The sequence below is a fragment of the Castanea sativa genome, chromosome 6 (assembly GCF_040712315.1).
Source record: "Castanea sativa cultivar Marrone di Chiusa Pesio chromosome 6, ASM4071231v1".
In the NCBI taxonomy this organism is placed as follows: domain Eukaryota; kingdom Viridiplantae; phylum Streptophyta; class Magnoliopsida; order Fagales; family Fagaceae; genus Castanea; species Castanea sativa.
In genome coordinates, this window is record NC_134018.1 from 3,034,535 (window position 1) to 3,059,431 (window position 24,897).

At 31.7% G+C, this 24,897-nt stretch overlaps 2 long non-coding RNA genes across 2 annotated transcripts in view; both read left to right on the forward strand.

Moving 5' to 3' along the window:
- The first annotated feature begins 372 nt into the window (after positions 1–372).
- LOC142640618 (uncharacterized) overlaps positions 373–24,897 on the forward strand; it is a 35,191-nt gene continuing 10,666 nt past the window's right edge. Inside the window, exons 1-2 of the long non-coding RNA XR_012845208.1 lie at positions 373–904; positions 991–1,068. This is a non-coding gene — a long non-coding RNA (uncharacterized LOC142640618). The remainder of the gene's footprint in view (positions 905–990; positions 1,069–24,897) is intronic.
- LOC142640619 (uncharacterized) lies at positions 21,413–24,630 on the forward strand. The gene is made up of 2 exons (XR_012845209.1): positions 21,413–21,703; positions 21,790–24,630. It is a non-coding gene; the product is annotated as an uncharacterized LOC142640619 (long non-coding RNA).

A 24,897-nucleotide genomic window follows, 5' to 3' on the forward strand; every position in this document is an offset into this window, starting at 1 on the left:
TTAGGCATTTCTTTGACAGTGAAGAGTAAAATGGTTTGAAATTCTTAAAAGAATTCTTCTTTTTTTTGTTGGCTCTGAATCTAAACCTAGTACATGGGGCTTAATCTCATGTTTAAGTTGGATTATGGGACCGAGAGTATAACGTAGCAAGTTGAGCTTGGATTAACGGTTAATCTAATCTAATAAAACCCAAACTTGAAAGGCTAAAGCAAAAAGTTACTTAATATCACTATCTGATATTAGGTTATAATTTGATTGTTTTCAATAATAGTTATAAAAGGATCATTATCTAGTATTGTAAAGAAATTTTATGAAATCTACTAAAGTAAGATTGGTTATAATTAAATTTAATTGGACAGGTGGAGAACATATTTCTAAAAGTCCACAGAAAAGTTGAGACTCATTGGCAGAATTCATGTTAGACTTATTTCACTCCCAACTACCAATTGGTTTTGTCCTTAACTGCCGACCATGTGAAAACGTTCCATTCTAATATGACCGAAAGATAAAAACGTTTCACACACTTTCTTAAGAGTTAAAAAAAAAAAAAAAAAATTGAAAGGCAGATTAGAAAAAAGCAGTAGGTCCATTTTTTGTCTCCCATTACAGTATAAATGAAAAGAGAGGCCATTTTTTCACACACTAAGCCAGGGGGAATACTTTAACATCATTATTTGTAGTCTTTTGGAAACTAGAATTCAACAGAGCAATCGACGGAGAAATCACAGATTGCTATTCCTTTTGCCCAAAGCATTTGCACAATCTTTCTCTTATCTTTTTTTCATTTTCTCCTTTCAACATCTTTAGCCATAGAAGTGATTTCTTGTAAAGCAAAATACATCTATGGGACTCTATTTCTAAGCTTCGAGCATACAACAAAAATTCATTAGGTGAATATTGTAATGTAAGATGTCATGCTCTTTTCCAAGATTAGCTTAGACATGTACTTCTATTTTATGTGTGGAATAACTAACATACATTTATGTTCAGGTCGAAGTTGCTGCTTTATCTATTTAAGAAGAAAAAGAGGTGCAGTTCAAAGAAGTAAAAGTGCAATTTAAAGAGAAGGTACTCATATGTTTCTGATGCCTTTTATTGGAACTACCTGAAATGAGTTTATTCTGTTTTATTTGTTTTTTAGCATGGTAATTGAGCCCATTTTGTTACTAATTTTCTTGAATTGTTAGTAAAGAACTTTAGCTGGAATTGCAAAATTTCTAATAGTAATCTGATTTAAAAATGATCAAAAACACCATGACAATGAATTTTTCTTCTTTTACATCTTTTGGCTTATTGTATCATCTTATGATAGCATCACTTGTAATGGGAAAGGCTAGATACTGAATTCACATAATTCTAAGATCCAGAAATAAAACCAATCACACAATTAACCCAATACATAAGCTCACCATCAATAACCCATTTTAAAATAAATAAACATCAAATTTAGAGTCGTACATCTTTACTTTTTTATTACAAAACATCCTGATACATGACCAAACAAACAACAAAACATAAACAATAAAAAAAGATGAAAATATTCCAGCACAAAGAACAAAACCTCAAATTTGAAATGTCTTGGTCATACTCTGAGAAAAAAGATAGAAATATATGTAGAACTTCAACTAGTCCAAAGGCTATAATCAAATCAAGCCGAGTAGTGAATTTCCAAGCTTAGCTTGACAATCACAATAACATGTTCAAACCCCGCTCTAGCTCAATAGAAGCCTACAAACAATTTCAAACTTGAGCTTGTCGAAAATTTTAAAAGCTTGAGCTCGATTTGATCCATTAGTCAAGTCGAGTTTGAGCTCAATATCTAGCTCAAACTCAAGCTCAATATCAAGCTCTTGAGCTTGACCTCCAACACAAGCACATAATCAAATGTTCTAATCTCATAAAAATAAAAATAAATCAATCAATGGATAATTACAAAAACAATGGATTTCCTTTAGCGAGCCACAGAAAATATCACAATTTTTCAATGTTAACAGAAATCTCTTGGCTAATAAACATATCATAAATGAATGATGCTAGGGACACATTTTTCACAACTACTTTGTGATTGAGGTCTACCATTGACACCACTTTTGTGCACTAGTCATAACAGGCCATGTTAGTAATTATGAATAAAGTTGTGAAAAACTTTGTGTCACTAGACATATCATATCACAAATTGGGAAGCAAGGGATGGACATAACAAGAACTGAACAATAAAGTAATTATGTATTTTTGACTAGTTTCATTGTCCTTCTCCTTCTCATTGGGATTAACAAGTGTGGTTCATCTTTATTTTATTTTTTGCTGAATCGGTACACATTCATTCAAAAAAACCAAAAGATACACAAACAACAAAAGTTTGGACAAAAAAAAGACACAGGGAAATGGTCCCAACAACACAGAAGGGACCAATATCTTACACACCAAAACAAAACTATACATACATAGCAAAGGACCAGGGAGCTAATTGCATGACCAGCATAGACACATCAGGCATATTACAAGTTTCAGACAACCTATTTTTGACATTGCACAGAGCTTAGTCCAGGCTTAATTGAGGATTGCTGCAGAATTTATTCCCCATTTGTGACAAAGAAGCTTAGTGAAGTTACTGTCAATAAAATAATGGCCTAGATTTAGTGTCGTTTGCTTATCCGACTTACAGAAACTATAAATAGGAACCAAGGGGTTCCACTTGTGTGTCATAAGCACCAAGAGTGAGTAAAGTGGTGTGAAGAAAAGTTTGAAGGAAAACTCTTCTAGTGTCAGTAGGTGCCTAAAGAAGTGAGGTGTGTGCAAGGATATTTATGTGAGTTGATGTGTGTATTGTAGGAGTTGGTGTCTTGTAAAAAGTCAAGTGGTGGAGAAGTGCAAAGGCAAAAATAAAGTTGCCATATGTGTCTAAGTGTGACTTGTGTCTTGCAAAGTGTATTGTCAACTTGTCAATATTTTGAATTAAAAGTTTTCTTTTAATATCTTTAGCACGTGTTGTCCTCTGTTTTGTTCAACAATCTGGTATCGGAGCTTCAGCTAGTTCAACAGGCAATCCAGATTCTTGTAGCGAAATTGCAGACAAAGAATAGGTGGTCTTTGCTCTCAATGCAGCCCCTACAGAATACACACAAAGTATCACCAGTATATCCCCATTTAGCTAGCCTGTCTCTAGTTGTTAATTTGTTTTTAGTTGCCAACCATCCTATGAAAGTATGTCTAGGAATAGCTAGCTGAAAAAAGAAGAAACTTCCACCAATCCACCTCCAACTCTTTTACTCTAATTTCATTATAGGTGGCAGCACAAGAGTAGCAGCCAGAGATTGTTATTGTCCAATTTTCTGCATCTTTATATTTGAGATTCACAAGATTCAAAAGAGACTACTTTTGCCTCAGGCTTGCTGGCTGCATCATAAATCACCCTATATCCTAATTCTAATGAAAGGGTACCAATAGGATGCCAATTGTCATGCCATAAGATGATAATAAATATGGTCTTCCCATCCCCTACTTCAAATTTAATGAAGCTCATAGCCAGATCCCTTAATTTTAGGATGGCTCTCCAACCCAGGTGCACACTTGTGGGACTTTGACAGTCCATAGACACCTGCCTTTCAGTAGGTTGGAATGGACCCAAGCTACCCAAAGAGAGCTAGCTTTTGTGTAAAGATTCCAGATATGTTATGGAAATTTGTTCCAATCCTTCTTCTCTCTTGGGAAGGTAAAGTTTTTCCCAGGATACTTTGATGCCCCCTTTACTAGTGCTTTGGCATGACCAAAAAGAAATGGTTGAAATACGTCTATATTTAAATTGTAATTATAATAATTTTGGCAAGCTTTCTCTAAAGTCTTAATAATATTTTTGGGCAAGATTCATAGATGTGTACATGACAAATTACATTCATAATTAAATTGTTATGTCCTCAACATTATAACTGAAATAGTTATTACTTTCTACCCTTGACCCTTAAGTGAGCCACCCCAAAAACCCAGGAACCTAGTCCACAGACTCCACAAAGAGATATAGAGAGAAGAAAATAATTTTTTTTTTAAGACCTTCTTTAAAAGCATCACTTTTGTTGGCTCAGGCGTGGCTCTGTGCACAAACAGACCTAAGAACCAGGAATTGATTGGAACTTAAAACTCACATCAACAACCAAAAAACACCAAACAAAAACAAAAACCAAAAAACCCACAATACTTGAAAGGATGAGAAAAATGTAAAAATATATATATTTTGAGTTTGTTTTTCTCATTAACCAAACTGGGAATGAGAGGATGATATTTTATTTTTTAATATTTTTATCTTATTGGGATATTGACCTAGTAAAGGCTGAGTTTCAAGTTGGGTTGAATCCTTTTTTTTTTTTTTTTTTGAGAAAGCTTGAGCCCAATTAAGTCTAGACTTTTTTTTTTTCAAGATTTTTATTTTATTTTTTTATTTTTAGATGGAAAAACTTATATCTTTATACCTATTGAATTTGTAATTCATATCATTGTTACATTTTTTAATTAATTAGCTTGATTATAATAGTTATATACCTATTTACTATCATTTACATTTAAGTAAGGTTCTTGAAAGTTGAACAAGTTACTTACTCCAAGCTGGTATCTTATTTCTACTCTTTTATATGCCTATTATTTTTCATATACAAACAATTTGTTCAAGGACTTAATTTTAATATCTTACATAAACTACATTATTATTTATCTATTTTTGTTACATTAAAAATAAATATGCTTAAAACTAAATTGATATACATATATATATATATAAACATATCATGCATAACATAACCTGATTGGAAAAAGAAGATCCAGTAGCATAATCCTAAAGTCACAAATAAGCTCTACCATTGAAAGTATCAAAGAGACTATGTTCAGAAAATTTCCAAACCAGTGGGTTAGTAACTGATTCAAATACAACCCTTAAGTGAGACTAAAATTGAAAAATTCAAGCACATAATAATCCCTAGAAAGCTCTGAAACTTTGGCTCACCTCCAAAGGGCTGTAAGGGGCATTACCTTCATGCAAAAGGTCAAAGTATCACTGATACATGTTAGAAAATGCCAAATCATGATATAAAGGTAACTATTTTCACATTCTAACAATGTAAAATCTGTAGATTTATGTTGAACGCAATTGATAATAGATGAGAAAATTCTACCACAGTATGAGACACAAAAGGCATAGATGACAAGTAATTGGAGATATAAAAGAATGAAATTTCCAAAGCGGTATGACATATATCAGAAGCAGACTGCATTTGTCTAGAATGCAAGATACATCTTCCTTTATTAATAGTAAAAAATTGGGCACAAATCACTATCTGTCCAGCTGCAGCAATCTTAGTGACCTCGTTTTTCCATTGAAGTGTTGAAACAACATGAAAACTTTCACTAGATTAGATACAGTATGCATATTATGCCCCATGCATTGACCATCTATTTTCACTGCATACACATGCATAATAGTTAACACTGTTCAAATCAAGACCTAAAATCTCTCTTCAAAATACCCAATAAAATAGAACTCCAAAGAATGCACTTGTTCATATAGTACAGCGTGAAGGAAGTTCTTTGTTCAAAAAAAAAATTGAAAGGGTAAAAATTTCCCGTCCAAATAATGACACCAAAAAGGAACGATGAAACAAATGAAACATATATTCTCTCTCTACCTCTCACACTCTAAATTCGTCATCATAATTTTAACAAATAATGCAGGGGGGCAAAAGCATGAATTCCTTAAAAAGTGATTACCAAGTGAACCACCATCTATAGTTGGGATTCAACTTGATTTGGTCCAATGAGAACTTGGATCAAACTAATCTAGGGGTTGTACTGGCTATATCTAAGAGAGAATCTAACTCACATGTCCTTGGCATTTGTTATATCATCTTCATTTTTAAAAACAAAAAGGTAAAATAAAATGAAAAAGAGCCCTCTATTTTGCATCTTTAGCAACCAAAGAACACACTAAATCATTGAACTTAAAAGGCTAGATTACATGAAGGTAGTCATCATGTATAACTAGTGGTATTTGAGGCAAGGTGGCAACAGTATTTGTAGTCAACATCTTTTTTTTTTTTTTTTGATAAGTTTGCAGTTAACATCAGCATCTTGATTGTTGTGGAACAACAACCTGCAAAAATAGCAGCATGCTAGAGCAGAATTCACACAATGACAAGAAACAAGTAAAATTTATAAAGTAAATTAAGATTTACAATATTAATGAAATTAATGATGGGAAAAAGAAACATAAAAGACATTATGATAAATCCTAAATTAGGTATCCTGTAGATTTGCATTTGGAATCAGATGGTCCAAAATGTTATACACAAACAGACAAAAAAATGTTACATTCCCTGCCATTGCTTGTGATATGAAAAAAGATAATTATTATAAATTCATATATAATAGAATTAAAATCATTCCAATAAAAGGGAAGCAAAGGTCATACAGCAACAAGAGTCATTTATAAATAGGAATAGTTTTTGTCCAGCACCCTTATACATGACTAATACCATCAAGCTTTGGATTAAATTGTAAGGGTGTGTATTTCAAAGATAATGTTACCAAAAAAAAAAAAAACCTCAAATTAAGAAGAATACCCCTTTTCCTGTTGAGAACTAATTATCTTAAAACAGAGAGTAAATTAGATAGAACTACAGTGATTCACTGCTGCTCTTGTAGCAAAAGAGTTTGTTCATGCAAGTTATCAAGACCCAAAGGTTAAAAGCACCTAGCCTGGGGTCTCCATTCCTAATCGAAAGATGAAAATAACACCTTACAACTCAACTAAAAAAAACCACATCCTAGCTATATTAGTCCAATTTTTGGCCTCCAAGTTTCTATGAATTTTCCAATGTTTGAACTGCCAATAGTCCAATGTAGCTAACATAACACACTTATCTCTGTGTTTCCCAAAAGATCGCTCAGAACATATCAATAGAAGAGGTTGTCTTTTATTTCAATGCTATAATATGAGAAACCCTTGTAGTTTTTTGAGATAATTATTGAATAAAAATAATCTCTCAGACCCAAAAATAAAAACCAGTAGCAGAATTAACCCGATACATAAGCTCAACATCAATAACCCATTTCAAAAAAATTAAACAACAAATTTAGAGTCATACATACAGCTTTACATTTTGATTACAAAACACCCTGATACATTACTTACTAGACAAATAACAATGTGAAACTTAGAATTTGTGCAAAATTTGTGACACTCAGAATGTGAAACATAGAATTTGTGTGTATTCACCAGTCTCAAATTCAATGAAGATTCTCACTAAAACAAAACACATAAAGAGAGAAGAAATCGTTAAAAAATAAAAATAGAAACTTTAAGAGAGAGAGAGATTTACCTTGGGTAAAATTGTATCTTTTGTTGGCCTCAGGATTGGCTGCATGCATAGAGATACCAACAAGATAGCAAATTGAGAGATTTACCTTCTGGGTTCGTGTTTTTCTCTCTGTTTTCTCGCTAACCAAACAGGGAATGAGAGTATTTACAATTTCAAGGGCGGTGACTGTGATGGCTGAGTTTCTATTTTTCTTTCTTTTCTTATGTTTTATTTAATTGGGACAAATTTAAAGTTGGGTTGGGCTATGATTAATGTCCCAGGTTTAGCCCAATTATGTCCAGACCTTAAATGGATAGTATTGGCCCACACTATTCCCTCATACTAGCTTAAGTCATGCTTGCATATACATACATGGGATCTATTTACAAATAAGAATAATTGAATATATATTAAAATTTTACCAAATTTATATATAATATTTTTATATTTTGAAAATATAAAATACAGTATTTACTAATAAAATAAATATAAATTTATTTGAAATAAATAAAAAATATATTTAAATTTTTAATCGTGAAATTCTCCATTTTAGTTTGTCTAACTAGTATTTATACAATAATAATAATAATAATAATAATAATAATAATAATAATAATACTATAAGAAGTTCTCAAAGATGTCAAGGTATCAAATTCAAGTTTTGTATGGTTTGGCATCTATTTCAAATATTTAATTACCTAAGTAATTAAACAAACAAACAATTCTATTATACAAAATTGTAACGAAAGAATACTACACATAAATAATATTCGAAGGTAATTGATACATGTAACATACTAACCATCTTTAACAAAATATATATAGAACATGAATCCCATAAAATTTTAATTGGTTAAAATAATCACTAAAAATATAAGTATAAAACTTGATAATAAAGAAATAGGATAATCACTAATTTTAGGAAGAAAAACTTACGGTAAATTGAAAAGGCAACACAAATAACCTTTGATGTTTGATGAATAATAGAAGTACAACTTCCTTTTGAAATTGGGTAGAGACTCATACCGATAACGTATTATGAACTAAGAGAAATCAATAAAACTCTTGTATTCAAGTGGTCATCAACAATCTTAAGTTGATTTATCTTAAATCATTACATTTACTGTAAAGTAATCCCACACACACACATGCACCCTTAGGATGCTTGTAGAGTAAGTTGTAATAATGAGCACAATTATGGATATACATCTCCCCTCTAAAATTTACATACTCTATGCTTTACACATCCCAAGTAACCCTTTCATTGCCTAGACTTTTCACATTCCAAATTTTTTTTTAACAAGTGATTTTTTTTTATAGGTTTATTAATTTTAATTCTATAGTTTTCTCACTTAATAACTCATTGAGCATAAAAAACTTAAGAAAAATAAATTGGATTCCTTGATTTTTGAATTAAAAGTTTTCTTTTAATATCTTTAGCACATGTTGTCCTCTGTTTTGTTCAACAATTTGGTATCAAAGCTTCCGCTAGTTTAACAGGATATCCAGATTCTTCTAGCAAAAGGGCATACAAAGAATAGGTGGTCTTTGTTCTCAATGCAGCCCCTACAGAATACACACAAAGTATCACTAGTATATCCCCATTTAGCTAGCCTGTCTCTAGTTGGTAATTTGCTATTAATTGCCAACCATCCTATGAAACTATGTCTAGGAATAGCTAGCTGAAGCCAAAGATTCTTCCACCACTCCACCTCCAACTCTTTTTACTCTAATTTCATTATAGGTGGCAGCACAAGAGTAGCAGCCAAAGCTTGTTGTCAAAAGGGTAACCAAGTCATCTAATTTGGCAGGCTTCCAAATCCAAACTTTGTCCATCATACTTTTGCTTCAGGCTTGCTGGCTGCATCATAAATCACCCTATATCCAAATTCTAATGGGATGCCAATTTTCATGCCATGAGAATATGGTCTTCTCATCCCCTACTTCAAATTTAATGATGCTCATAGCCTAATCCCTTAATTTTCGGATGGCTCTCCAACCCCAAGTGCACACTTATGGGACTTTTAACGGTCCATATACACCTAATTATCACTGAAATATTTACTACTTTTGACTCTTGACCATTAAGTGAGCCATCCAACAAAAAGGTAGGAACCTAGCACACACAGAGATTGATAGAAGAAAATATATATATATATATATATATATATATATATATATATATATATATATATATATATATATATAACCCATCATGGAATTAACATAATAAGCCCATAAAGAATTAACAGATAGAGAAATAGAGAGGGATTTACCTTCTTTAAGAGTGCTGCTTTTGTTAGCCTCAACCATGGCTTTGTGCACAGAGAGCCTTAAGAACCAAGAATTGTTTGGAACTTAAAACTTATCTCAACCAAGAAAAATGATTTTGTGTAAATTTATTCATATGCTCTTATTAATAAATGATGCCCAATTAAAAAAAGCAAACAACAAACTAGGAGAAAAAAAAATCACCCAAGTTTATTAAAATACAGAAATCATGCCCAGGAAAAAAAATCACATCCAGTTAAACTCAAGGAAAAAGAAGAAGAAGAAGAAGAAGAAGAGCAAAATGCCCTATTGTATTGACCAAACCAAAAATACAAAAAAAAAAAGAAAAAAAAAAAGAAGAAGAAGTGAGAGAGTTCAGAGTTATATCATGCCCAGGGGAAAGAAAAACAACAAAGAAACAATTGGCACATGAGAAGGAGCAGTAGTTTTGTCATTTGACTACAATTACATTTCTCCCCCCACTCCTTTATTTTCTCCCCAAATTGGGGAGATAACATTTTGGTGGGTCTGATGAGAAAACACTGAGACCCCACCAATTTACGCTTGTCTCTTCTCACTAATCAAATACCCACAAAAACAATTTTCTCTTCACTTTTCTCTCTCCCATTTTCCATCATCCTTAAAATCTCCCCAACTACACAGACCCTTAGTGTCACCAAGATGATGGTGAATTGAGAAAGTAGGTTTAAGAAACCCTAAATGCATGAGGGGGATTTTTGTTTTCAATAAACTATAATGATCCCTTACATACTTTTGCAAGTAGGGTTTGAATTTCAAGTTCTGAGTCAACTTAACGGGCTTGATTAAAGATTTAGACTCGTGAAACTTAATCAATCAAGACTCTATTGAAAATTTGTCAAGACACAACTCTATCAATTGAAGGTGAGTTAAGCTATGTATCGACAAGATAGTGACTCCCTTTTCTTGAGCTAATTCTAAGACTTTGTAGTGATCTTGAAAATACGAACTATTTGATACACTACTATATAGATGCTTGTGCAACGTGCACGAATTTATCAAAATGATGAATTTACAATTTTCCTTTTGAGAATCCTCAATCCTAAAGAACTATCTTTTGTCTTGTACCGTATTTTAGAAGCACTACCTCAAGTGCTTGTAGTTCTTCTTCACGCATAAAGAGATTCAATAAAATACTAACTTTTTTAGGTAATAAAATAATTTTTTTTGGAGGAAAAGGCAAGAAAATACTAATTAATACACATTAATGAAGATGATAACCTAAAAATATAATTCAATTAAATAACTATTAGGACATGTTACGTTTGTCAGAAAAGTAAAAAATGTATAACATGTACCCACTCTTGCAAGTTGACAAGTGGGCATGTGGCTTGATCTTCTTTCAAGGTGCCGATAGTGTGAAATGTGAACGTGGAAAAAAAATTTCATATGCGCTAGCGCATGAGATAACATTTCTGTAAATGTGTCCAACTGTAATTTTTTTTTTTTTGTTTAGCGCACATTGTTCAATGATTTCAATTCAAGCCACAATAAACAAAGAGGAAAAGTTTGTAAATGACTTAATAAGGGTATTGGTTTAGAATATATATATATATATATATATATATATATATATATATATATATATAATTTTGTATAAGAAAAAAATTGATTTTTTTAACGACTTTTTATATGTTTCATAAAAGTAGTATCAAATTTTTTCTAAAATAGCATATTAACTAATATCTTAAAGACACCCATTATCCAAACCTATAAAAAAATGAAAAATATTAATAGATATAGTTTGTTTATCAAGTAAAAAACCAATGGCCTGGCCAAAGGAAGAAAACTCCTAAGATTTACCTCCGACCAATAATTTAATTACACGACCACGTGCAATTCAAATCTGATTGGACTCTTCTATTATAGATTTTGCTAACATAAACTTTCTGCTAGCAACTTTAAGAACCACCTCAAAAGTTTCATAGTTGTGTTGATATTATGGCTTTAACTTGATTACCAATCTTAGCAATACTAGTTTCATATTCAACACTAATTGCCATTCCTTTACCCTAAAGCAATGGCACAATCTGGCCTTCATATTTTTTTCCTTTCCTCCCTCAAACATCCTTAGCCATAGATGTGATCTCTTGCAAAGCAAAATAAATCTTTGGGACTCTATTTCTGAGCCCTGAGCATACAAGAAAACTCCATTTTAAGTGAATTTTGAAATGTAAGATGTCATGCTCTTTTGCAAGATTAGCTTTAGACATGCATGTACTTTATGTGAGGAATAACTATCATTCATTTATGGTCAGGTTGAAATTGCTGCTTTGTCTACTTAAGGAGAAACAAAAGTGCCAATTATAGAGCAAAATTGCAATTTAAAGAACAGGTACTTACATATTTCTAATGCTTTTTATCGGGACTACCTCAAAATGTTTATTCCGTTTTATTTGTTCTTAGCATGGTAGTCGAGCCCATTTCATTACTAATTTTCTTGAATTGTTAGTAAAGAACTTGAGCCAAAATTGCAAAATTTCTTAGAATAATCTGATTTAAAAATGATCAAAAACACCGTGACAATGGATATTTCTTCTTTTGCATCTTTTGGCTTATTGCATCATTCATTGTTACATTTGAAATTCTTCCGTACTCAATTTAGTGGGCACCTTAGGATAGAATCACTTTAACAGGCAAGGTTAGATAGTTCAAATAATTATAATTCTATTTTTTCCACTACTACTATTTTAAAAAATTTGTCAAATTATTGATTCTCCTAAAAGCTTAAGCTAATAGGAGACGGTGAATTTATTCATTTAATCTAATAATATTAATGGATAAATATATAAAATGTATATTCCTAGTAAACAACCAATGTATCAAACTCAAGTTACCAATCAAATACACACTTCTCTACATATTCTCACCACCAAAATGAATTCCCAGATTTTTTCTCATGGTCTATAGTTTTTCTTGTTTCTTTGTTTGTCACAACCTTGGTTTTCGTGGAGCTTTCTGTGTCTTTATGTACTGATCTGATGATCGGTACTCAAGTAGTAGAACCAATACGTTCAACTGCGGGGAGATCACAGATGTGGATTATCCATTCTGGGGAGCTGGCCAAGCTGGTGCTTGTGGCAATCCTCAGATCTCACCTATGCGAAAAATATTAATGAAGCTTATAGCGAGATCCCTTAATTTTAGGTGCATACTGTTAGACTTATGATTAAGTGATTAAATTCACCATTTCCTAATAGCTTAAGTTTTTGGGACAATTAGTAATTTAACATAGTATCAGAGTAGGAGATCCTGAGTTCGATCCCTAGCTTTACACTACCTCCCATTTAAAAAAAAAAAATTCCCACTTGTTGGGCCCTCACTTATAAAGGGAAAGTTTAGGCCCACAAGTGAGGAGAAGTGTTAGATTTATAGTTAAGTGATTAAAATTACCATTTCCTAATAGCTTAAGCTTTTGGGACAATCGGTAATTTAACACACATCATTGGGACTTTAACAGTCCATAGACACCTGCCTTTTCGTAGGTAGGAATCCTTCTCTCTTGGAAGGTAAACGTTTTCCCAAAATACTTTAATGCCCCCTTTACTAGTGCTTTGGCATGACAAAAAAGACATGGTTGAATACGTCTGTAATTAAATTGTAATTATAATAATTTTGGCAAGCTTTCTCTAAAGTCTTAATAATCTTTTTTGGCAAGATTCCTTAGATGTGTACATGACACATTACATTAATAATTAAATTGTTATGTTCTCAACATTATCACTGAAATAGTTATTACTTTCTACCCTTGACCCTTAAGTAAAAACCCAGGAACCTAGTACACAGTGAGAGAGAGAGATTGAAGAAAATATTTATAAAAAAAAACCTTCATGGAATTAACATAATAACCCCATAGAGTATTTAACAAAACAAAGAAATTTACCTTCTTTAAAAGCGTCGCTTTTGTTGGTCTTAGCCGTGGCTTTGTGCACTGAGGGCCCTAAGAACCAGGAATTGGTCGGAACTTAAAACTCACCTCAACAAAAAAAACAAATTCTAATACTTGAAAGGATAAGAAAAATGTAAGAAGTGAATTTTTGGGTTCGTTTTTCTCGTTAACCAAACTGAGAATGAGAGGATGATATTTTATTTTTTAATACTTTTATCTTATTGGGATATTGACCTTGCAAAGGCTGAGTTTCAAGTTGGGTTGTGTCCTTTTTTTCCTCCTTTTTGTTTGAGAAAGCTTGAGCTCAATTAAGTCTAGACTTTTTTTCCAAGATTTTTTTAATTATTTGTTAATTTTAGATGAGAAAAACTTATATCTTTATACCTATTAAATTTGTAATTCATATTAGTGTTACATTTTTTAATTAATCAGCTTGATTATAATAGTTATATACCTTTATTTTTTAATTTATATTTAAGTAAGTTTCTTGCAAGTTGAACAATTAACTTACTCCAAGTTGGTATCTTATTTGTACTCTTTTATATGCCTATTATTTTTCATATACAAACAGTTTGTTCAAGGGCTTAATTTTAATCTCTTAATAAACTACTTATCAATATATATATAAACATATCATGTATAACATAACCTGATTGCAAAAAGAAGATGCAGTAGCATAATCCTAAAGTCACAGATAAGCTCTACCGTTGAAAGTATCAAAGAGATTGTGTTCAAAAAATTTCCAAACCAGCGGGTTAGTAACTGATTCTAAGACAACTCTTAAGTGAGACTAAAATTGAAAAATTCAAGCAAATAATAATCCCTAGAAGCTTTGAAACTTTGGTTCACCTCAAAAGGGCTGTAAGGGGCATTATCTTCATGCAAAAGCTCAAAGTATCACTGATGCATGTTAGAAAATTAATATAAAGGTAACTATTTTCACATTCTAAGGCATTAATATTGATATAAATAAAATAAAATAAAAAAAGGAAAAAAAGAGCATTAATATTGGTGGTGCTAAAAAGTCATATTGCTATTTGTAGCACTACTAATACTATAAAACATGCCGCAATGGTGGAGGGATAGCCAAAAAAATTGGCTGTTGAGCTACAGTGCACAACCAAATATGGCTGTGCATGACAGCTAAGAAGGTAAAAAGAAAAAACAATATTTTATTAAAAGTTATATTATTTTATTGTGTTGGTGGTGATGGTTGTTGTTTATTGTAGTAGATATATTATTTTATTATATTGTTTATATTATTTTATTGCGTTGAAAGCGAAAATAAAACCAATGATATTGGGTGTTTAGTAAAATCAAATGATAAAATAGTTTTTTGTGGTGTCAAATTACTAAATTTATGCTCCAATTTGTAGATTTTACGTTGAACACATACTTGATACTAATCTACCATAGTATGAGACAAAAAACGTGAATGACAAGTAATTGGAGATATGAAAGAAAACTTGCCAAAGCTGAATGACATGTATCAGAAGCAGACTGCGTTTTGCTAGAATGCAAGATACGTCTTCTTTTATTAATAGTAAAAAATTGACCACCAAGCCCTAGCGGTCCAGCTTCCGTAATCTTAAGTGACCTTCAATCTAAGAAAAATCTAACTAGTATTTCCTAGCCATTTGTTAATTATATCATCCTAGGATTTTGTCCTGTGCCCCCTTATACAGTACTAATCCCATCAAGTTTTGGATTAAGAAGGATACCCATTTCCTAGTTGAGAACTAATCATCTTAGAACAGAGTGAATAATACAGAACTACAACGTTTCACTGCTCTTGTAGCAAAAGAGTTGTTGATGGAAGTTCTCAAGTCCCTAAAGTTAAAAGCACCTAGCCAAGGGTCTTCATTCCTAATCGAAAGAAGAAAAGCACTGCCAATGAGTTCTAACCCAATTGTGCGCCTGTAAATTTACCAATAAAAGAGAGGGAAGAAATGAAAAACATCATTACTCAATTGTCATAAAACCATTGCCTTCCAATAGTCAAACATTAAAAATTCTCAACTTTTGCACATTCCATATTCAACTAAAAAAAAATCCATGTAGTTGTGTGGAAAGTACAGCAAGCAATAAAAATCATTTCCTCACAAAAAACCAAAATAAAATTTAAGAAATGACAAAAAAAACAAATAAAATTTATCGAGTATATTAAGAGTTACAATATTGATGAAATTAGCAATGGGAAAAAGAAACATAAAAGACATTATGATAAATCTTAAATTAGGTATCATGTAGATTTGCATATGGAATCAGATTATCCAAAAAAGTAGACTTACATTTCAAAATAAATAGACAAAAGAAAATTACAATCCCTACCATTGCTTGTGATATGAAAAAAATATAACTATTATTATAAAATTCATATATAATAGAATTAAAAGAATTCCCCAAAAAAAAAAAAAAGAGCGAAGCAAAGGTCATACAGTAGCAAGAGTAATATATATAAATAGGAACAATTTTTGTCCTGCACCCTTACACATGACTAATCCCATCAACCTTTGGACTAAATTGTAAAGGTGTGTACTTCAAAGCTAATGTTACAATAAAACCTCAAATTAAGAAGAATACCCATTTTCTTGTTGAGAACTAATCATCTTAAAACAAAGTGAACTGCTTTGTTGCAGAAGAGTTGTTCATAAAAGTTCTCAAGTACCTAAAGTGAAAATCACCTAGCCAAGGGTCTTCTACATTGCCAATGAGTTCTAACCCAAGAATAACCATTGCTTTGCGATATTCCATATTCAAAAAAAAAAAACATGTATTTATGTGAAAAGCACAGCAAGCAATAAAATTGAACTCCTGAAGGTGTCATGAGAGCTGTAAGTTGGTATGAATTTTCCTATGTTCGAACTGCCAAGTGCTTTACCAAACGTAACACCCATATCTCTGTGTTTCCAAAATATCACTTAGAACATATCAATGGAAAAGGTTGTCTTTTTTATTTCAATGCTATAATATCAGAAACCCCTCGCAATTTTTTGAGATAATTATCGGATAAAAAAAAAATTCCAGACCCAAAAATAAAAACCAGTCACATAATTAAATAACAAATTCAGAGTCATACATACAACTTTACTTTTTCATTACAAAACACCCTAATACATTACTTACCAGAAAAATAACAAAACATAAACAATGAATAAAGATGAAAATCTTCGAGCAAAAAGAACAAAATTTTCAAATTCAAAACGTTTTGATAATTCTGCTTTTGAAACCAATACATAGAACTACGAAATGAATGGAAGTTGGAAGATCAGTTTTATTTTATTTAATTGAGCCCTGGACCTAGTAAGTGGGCTGAATTTCAAGTTGGGTTGGGCTATGGAGTGAGAGTAAACTCTCCCATCTTGAGCCCAATTTTGTCCAGACCTTATATGGATTTATTGTTGGCATACTCTAGGTTTATTTTATTTATGAATAAAAAAAATTGTAAAAGAGAGCAACATGTGACTTCCTTACTTGTGTATTACCATAGTTGTTATCTCAACCCAGGAGATCACTAATGGACATTGAGGATTGAGCCAGGGGCTTGGGCCATGGGGTTTGTTGGCGTTCTATAGTTGTTGGCACTTGGCATATGTTAATTTACTATCATACCACTCTCATTTAACCCAGGGACTGAGTGTTCATTGACCCCCTGCCCTGGTGGGCCTATGGTAGTTATGGCTCATTTAACCCAGCCAATAGAATTCTACCATGGTGGCTATGGTCGCCTCCAATTAGGACGCAACATTATTAATTGATGTTAGTGTACCAAAAGATTGTACAAGAATTATTAGAGATCTTAAAGATTTGATTTGGATAGATAACTACTGGGCACTGGCACACATTATATGTAGATGGTATTCACATGGTTTCCTTTTTTTTAATCATCTCAAATATCTATCATTATCGTTTGATGTTTATGGAGCAAAAGAGTATATATGAATAATAAGATGTTTAAATAATTTTTTAGGATGAAAAGAATAGTTTAAAGAATTCAAAGAACTTAATCAAAATCTGATTTTGGAAGATAAAAAGCTGCACATATTAGTTAAAACTCATAAAGGCAGCAAGTTGAACACTTTTATTAGAATTGAAATCCATAGCAACAACGATTGCGAAAAAGAAAAGTCCATGGAACGGTAGATGTGGGTGTGACCAAGAAGTGGATAGCATAGCATTAAACCCTGACAGCACACGTTGTCATGATTTGAAAATAAAAGCGTGATTGTTTATACCAAACTCCCAACAAAAATTAATAAATGGAAGGAGAAAATGAGCTCTCCTTAGTAAATGTCTGTTTGGAAACAGCGTAGTTAGTTAAAATTGAAAATATTTTATTGAAATAGTAGAAATTAGGTTAAAAAATAAGTTGAATGAGACTCATAAATAGTATCTAAAAGTGCAATAAGACCTATAAATAATAACAAAAATAAACTAATAGTGTAGATAAGCTGAATTTTTCTGCTCATCCCAAACAGATGCTAAGGGTCCATTTGGTTAAAGTGAAACAAGGAAGATAGAAAATGAAGAAGAGATAGTGGAAAGAAAACTGATTTTATAGATGTTTAGTTAGAGAGATAGAATTTACTTTTCTTCCTGAAGTGGACATATTCTTTTGTTATGCTCTTCTTCCTTTTATTTTCTCTTTTCTTTTTGGCATTTGTTTTGCTCTTCTTCTTTTTCTTTTTCTTTTTTTTTTTTTGGGTTTAACAAAATCTGACTTCTTTCTTTTCTAGGCATGATTGTTATTTTTTAATAAATTTGGGTGATTTTTTTTTTTTTTTTGGGTTGTTGTTTGCCACTTTTTTGTCTTAATTGGGCTTTTTTTTTTTTATAATTAAAGGCTTATAAGTAAATTTATACAAACTCATTTTTCTCATCTCCATGTTTCCACCCCAACTAAACACAAATTAGGGAAATTAAAATATTTTTTATCCTCCCACTTTTCAACCCCTTTCCCATTTTCCATTCTCTCAATTTTCCATCTCACCAAACAAACAGACCCTAAGCTTTTTTTAGGAGGAAAGTATAATTTTTTATACCAACTCCCAACTAAATAATCATTAGGAAGGAGAAAATGAGCTTTCTACAATGAATGACACTAATTGCTTATATTAAGTACATTATTTATACTCTTTTTGAAACTAGAATTCAACAGAACAATTGACAGAGAAATTACAGATTGCTATTCCTTTTCCCCCAAAGCAATGGCACAATCTAGCTCTTATCATTTTTTTGTTTTCTCCCTTCATCATCATCTTTAGCAATAGAAGTGATCTCTTCTTCTAAAGCAAAATACAACTATATTGGACTCTGTTCTTAAGCCCCGAGGATCAAGAAAAATCCATTAAGTGAATTTTGTGATGTAAGATATCAGGGTGTTTTGCAAGATTAGCTTAGACATTTACTTTATGTGGGGAATAATTATCATACGTTTTATGGTCAGGTTGAAGTTGTTGCTTTGTCTACTTAGGCAGAAAGAGAAGTGAAATTTAAAGAGCAGGTACTCATATCTTTCTGATGCCTTTTAATTATTGGGACTACCCTGAAGCTAGTTTATTCTGTTCTATTAGTTAGCATGTGAAATGAGCCCATTTTGTTATTAATTTTTCTTGAATTGTTAGTAAAGAACTTGAGCTGGAATTGCAGAATTTCTTACAATAACCTGATTTAAAAAAATTATCAAAAACAACATGACGATTAATTTTAATTCTTTTGCACCTTTGGGCTTATTGAATCATTAATGGTTACCTTTGAAATTCTTCCTTAGCCCTTACTCAATTTAGCGGAACCTTAGGATAGCATCACTAGTAACGGGCAAAGTTAGATACATTACATATATATATATTCCCTGTAGAAAACCAAAGTACCAAGCTTAGGTCCCTAATCAAGAACACATTTTCACCACCAGAATGAACTCATATTTTTTCTCGTGGTGTACTGCTGTTCTTGTTTCTTTGTTTGTCACATCCTTGGCTTTTTTGGAGCTTCTTGTGTCATTATGCACCACAATTTTTTCTTGAATTGTTAGTAAAAAACTTAAGAAGGAATTGCAGAATTTCTTATAGTAATCTAATTTAAAAATTATCAGAAACACCATGATGATGAATTTTTCATATCTTGCATCTTTTGGCTTATTGTATTATTAATTGTTATGTTCAAAATTCTTACTCAATTTAGCGGGCACCTTAGGATAGAATAACTTGTAATGGGCCAGGTTAGATATTGATTTCTTCCAGCTTGCTGTTATTTTTAATGGACAAATATATAAAAATATATATTCCCTGTAAAGCATAAACAACCAAACTCAGGTCCCTCCTCAATAACACACTTTTCTACACATTTTCACCTCCAAAATGAACTCCCAAACAAGTGGTTTCATCTATTAAATCACTGAAAAAATCCTAAGATAGGGATGACAAAGATCTATTAAGTGAGCCACCCCTAAAAAGCCAGGAACCTAGTACACAGAGAGAGAGAGAGAGGAGAAATTTAAAAAAAAAATAATAATAATAATCCTTCGTGGAATTAACATAATAAGCCCATAAAGCAATAACAGTACAGACAAATAGAGAGAGATTTACCTTCTTTAAAAATGTCGCTTTTGTTGGCCTCAACCGTGGCTCTGCACAAAGAGCCCTAAGAACCAGCAATTTGTTGGAACTTAAAACTCACCTCAACAAGAAAACACACCCCAATATAGGAAAGGATGAGAAAAATGTAAGAAACGAAATTTTGGGTTCGTTTTTCTCATTACCCAAACAGGGAATGAGAGGATGATATTTTATTTTTAAATATTTTTTATCTTATTGGGCTATTGACCTTGTAAAGGATGAGATTGTTCATTGATTTCTCAAATAGATGGTTGTCTACTGCTTGATGTTTCTGGAGCAAAATATTGTACAAGATTAATTAGAGATTCAAATAATTCCAAACAACTTATTAACAGTAAGATTTCCAAAGTCAATCACCTACATAGCTATCAATAATTGCTAAAGAACAAATACTCATAACAACAGTACCTGTGGGTGGATTTCAAAAAAAAAAAAAAAAAAACAGTACCTGTGGGTGTGGCCAAGAAGTGAATAATTGGTATGGCCCTCATGGCACTGGCAGCATAGCTAGCAATAACTGCTAAGAAAAAAGAGCACCTATGACCCTGACAGCACAGGGAATCATTATTCCAAAAGGAAGACTCGTATTGACTCTCTTGAAAGTTTTCATTTAGGCATTTCTTTGACAGTGAAGAGTAAAATGGTTTGAATTTCTTAAAAGAATTTTTTTTTTTTTTTTTTTTTTGTTGGCTCTGAATCTAAACCTAGTACATGGGGCATAATCTCATGTTTAAGTTGGATTATGGGACTGAGAGTATAACGTAGCAAGTTGAGCTTGGATTAACGGTTAATCTAATCTAGTAAAACCCAAACTTGAAAGGCTAGGGCAAAAAGTTACCTAATATCACTCTCAGTAGTGAGTCTCAAAATATATGTTAAGTAAGGGAAGAAACAGAGCATCAAAGCTTATAAAATGATTGTTTTCAATAGTAGATATAAGGATCACTGTAAAGGAACTTTATGAAATTTAGTAAGATTGGTTATAATAAAATTTAATTGGACAGGTGGAGAACATAGTTCTAAAAGTCCACAGAAAAGTTGAGACTCATTGGAAGAATTCATATTAGACTTATTTCACTCTCACCTACCAATTGGTTTTGTCCTTAACTGTCGACATGTGAAAACGTTCCATTCTACTATGACCCAAAGATAAAAACGTTTCACACGCTTTCTTAAGAGTTAAAAAAAAAAAAAAAAGCAATTGAAAGGCAGATTAGAAAAAAGCAGTATGTCCATTTTCTGTCTCCCATCACAGTATCAATGAAAAGAGAGGCCATTTTTTCACACACTAAGTCACAGGGAATACTTTAACATCATTATTTGTAGTCCTTTGGAAACTAGAATTCAACAGAGCAATCGACGGAGAAACTACAGATTGCTATTCCTTTTGCCCAAAGCATTTGCACAATCTTCCTCTTATCTTTTTTTCATTTTCTCCTTTCAACATCTTTAGCCATAGAAGTGATTTCTTGTAAAGCAAAATACATCTATGGGACTCTATTTCTAAGCTTCAAGCATACAACAAAAATTCATTAGGTGAATATTGTAATGTAAGATGTCATGCTCTTTTCCAAGATTAGCTTAGACATGTACTTCTATTTTATGTGTGGAATAGCTAACATACATTTATGTTTAGGTTGAAGTTGCTACTTTGTCTATTTAAGAAGAAAAAGAGGAGCAATCTAAAGAAGTAGAACTGCTATTTAAAGAGCAGGTACTCATATGTTTCTGATTCCTTTTATTGGAGCTACCTTAAATGAGTTTATTCTGTTTTATTTGTTCTTAGCATGGGAGTCGAACCCATTTTGTTACTAATTTTCTTGAACTGTAGTAAAACTTAAGCTGGAATTGCAAAATTTCTTATAAAAGTCTGATTTAAAAATGATCAAAAACACTGTGACAAAGGATTTTTCTTCTTTTACATTTGGCTTATTTTATCGTCTTATGCTAGCATCACTTGTAATGTGAAAGGCTAGATACTGAATTCACATAATTCAAAGATCCAAAAATAAAACCAATCACACAATTAACCCAATACATAAGCTCACCATCAAAAACCCATTTTAAAATAAATAAACAACAAATTTAGAGTCATACAGCTTTACTTTTTTATTACAAAACATCATGATACATTACCAAACAAACAACAAAACATAAACAATGAAAAAAGATGAAAATATTCTCGCACAATGAACAAAACCTCAAATTTAAAATGTCTTGGTTATACTGCATTTTGTCGCTAAGAAAACATTGGGAAAAACAATAAAAATATATGTAGAACTTCAACTATTCCTAATCAAATCAAGTCGAGTAGTGAATTTCCAAGCTCGGCTTCACAATAATACTCAACAGCGCTAGATTACATGAATGTAATCATCAAATATACCTACTAGTAATTGAGGCTAGGTGGCAATTTTATATGGTAAACTATACTCACATCTCTGTGTAATCACTCAAAACATTACAGGTCACCTTTTATTCCAATGCAATAATGTGAGAAACCCTTGCTCTTATTTGAGATAATCATTGAATCAAAACAATCTCTAAGACCCCAATACAGCAAACCGATCATACAAACCCAATACATAAGTTCAACATCAATAATTCCTTTCAACAATAAACAAATAAAGAATTTCAAGTCAACCAATTTTACTTTTGATTGCAGGACATCCTAATACAATGCCAAACAAATAATAATGCAAGATGAAAATCTTCAAGCACAAAGTGCACAACTTTAAATTTAAAACGTCTTGATTGTGCGTTTTGTTTCTGTTTGTTTGTTTGTATTTGTTTCTAGTATAATCTGTTCATCATCATGAAAATGATGTATTTTTTTAATGAAAATATCTATCACCTATATAAAAAAAAAAAAAAGGGTACTTGAGAAAACATTGGAAAAAAAGAGAAACATACATAGGACTTCAACTAGGAGGGCTGTAATCAACTCAAGCTAAGTATAGAATGGTTGAACTCGGTTTGATAATAAAGATAGCCTGTTCAAACTCCGCTTGAACTTGATCCAAGCCTACAAACACTTTTTGAACTTGAGCTTGTCAAAGATTCTAAAAGCTTGAAGTCGAGGTTAGCTTGCTTCATTAGTCAAGTCATGTTTGTGCTCAATATCAAGCACTTGAGCTGGAACACAAGCACATAATCAAATGTTTTAAATCTCAAGAAAAAAAAATCAATGGATAATAAAAGAAAACAATGGATTTCCTCTTTTGAGCCACAACAAAATATCACAATTTTTTAACATTAACAGGAATCTAATGGATAATAAACATATCACAAATGAGTAATGCTTAGGGGCACAAAATTTTTCATAACTATTGTAATGATCTATTGTAATTGGAGTAACATCACTTCCACTCGTGTCTACCATTGATTTGATTTTTCAAGGACAGAATTAACATGACAACAAATGCCATAGATGTGAACTTGGAAAGATTGATTAAAATCATAATTAACAAAGGAGGAATGAAGATTTCAACCACATGAATCCCCTTCACCTTCTTTGCCAAAAAAAGAGAAAAGATAAAATGAGAGTATATATTAAATTGCTCTGTTCTCAACAATATCCATAAAGGGTACTACTTTCTACTCTTGACCCGAGACAATGCAAAAATCCAGAAACACACCACACAAACACAAAGAGAGAAGAAATATTAATTAAAAATATTTAAGAGACTCCAAATAAGAAGCCCATAAATCGTTAACAGAACAGAGAAAGGGATACAGATTTACCTTGTGAAAAATGGTGGCTTTTGTTGGCCCCAGCCTTGGTTGTGTCCTGTGTGTACAGAGAGCCGTAAGAGAGCCGAATTCTCGAAAAAGATTGAAAATTTGGAGGTGGGTTTCTTTTTAAGATGAGCAAAATCTAAGATATATTCCGGGTTTTTTTTTTTCCTCTCTATGAGATTTCTCCCTAACCAAGCAGAAATGAGAGAGAATGGAATATATATATAATTGGATTTACAAGGGCGGTGATGACTGATGACTATTATTTTATTTTTATTTTTTTAGGTACTATTGTTTTTAGTATTTTATCTTATTGAGCTTAGGACGTTGTAATTGGGCAGAATTTCAAGTTGGGTTGGGCTATGGAGTGAAAATAAGGAGGAGAGATTATTGAAAAAACTTTCTACAAAGTTTGAAAATGAAAGAAAAACAATATTTAGAGATGAAAAACAAACTATTTGTGAAGTTTTAAAAATGAAAATAGTATTTTATCTTTTTACATATTTAATAGTTACAATAGATATGAGAAATTACAATCTTGAATATTTTCAACAAGACTATTAACTACCTATACTCTTTTTTAACCAAGGCTGTATTATTATCTAGAGGCTGCAAAGGCCAAATTTTTACTTTTATCTTCTCTTGACCAACTTAAGTTTTCTTCTCAACCATATTTTTCAATGCTATTGCTACCATGTACCAAATACAAGAAAGCTCAAAAAACATTATTAAAATAAAATATATAAAAAATCATCCAAACAAACCTAGAAGAAAATTAGAAACCCCTCCAAATTTTTATGGAATGTTTCTGCTTAAACAAACATCTTTGGCTTCTTTAACTTCGGAGCAAATGAGAGAGAAATTCCATGTCTCCGTTTGCCTTGACCAGCATTATATAGCTCTTCTTTATCCCAAAATAAATAAAGAACCATTAATTGAATCACCTGCAGCCATATCTATGCTCATGTGTAAAGTAAAAGTATAACTAAACACTTAAAAAAGAAAA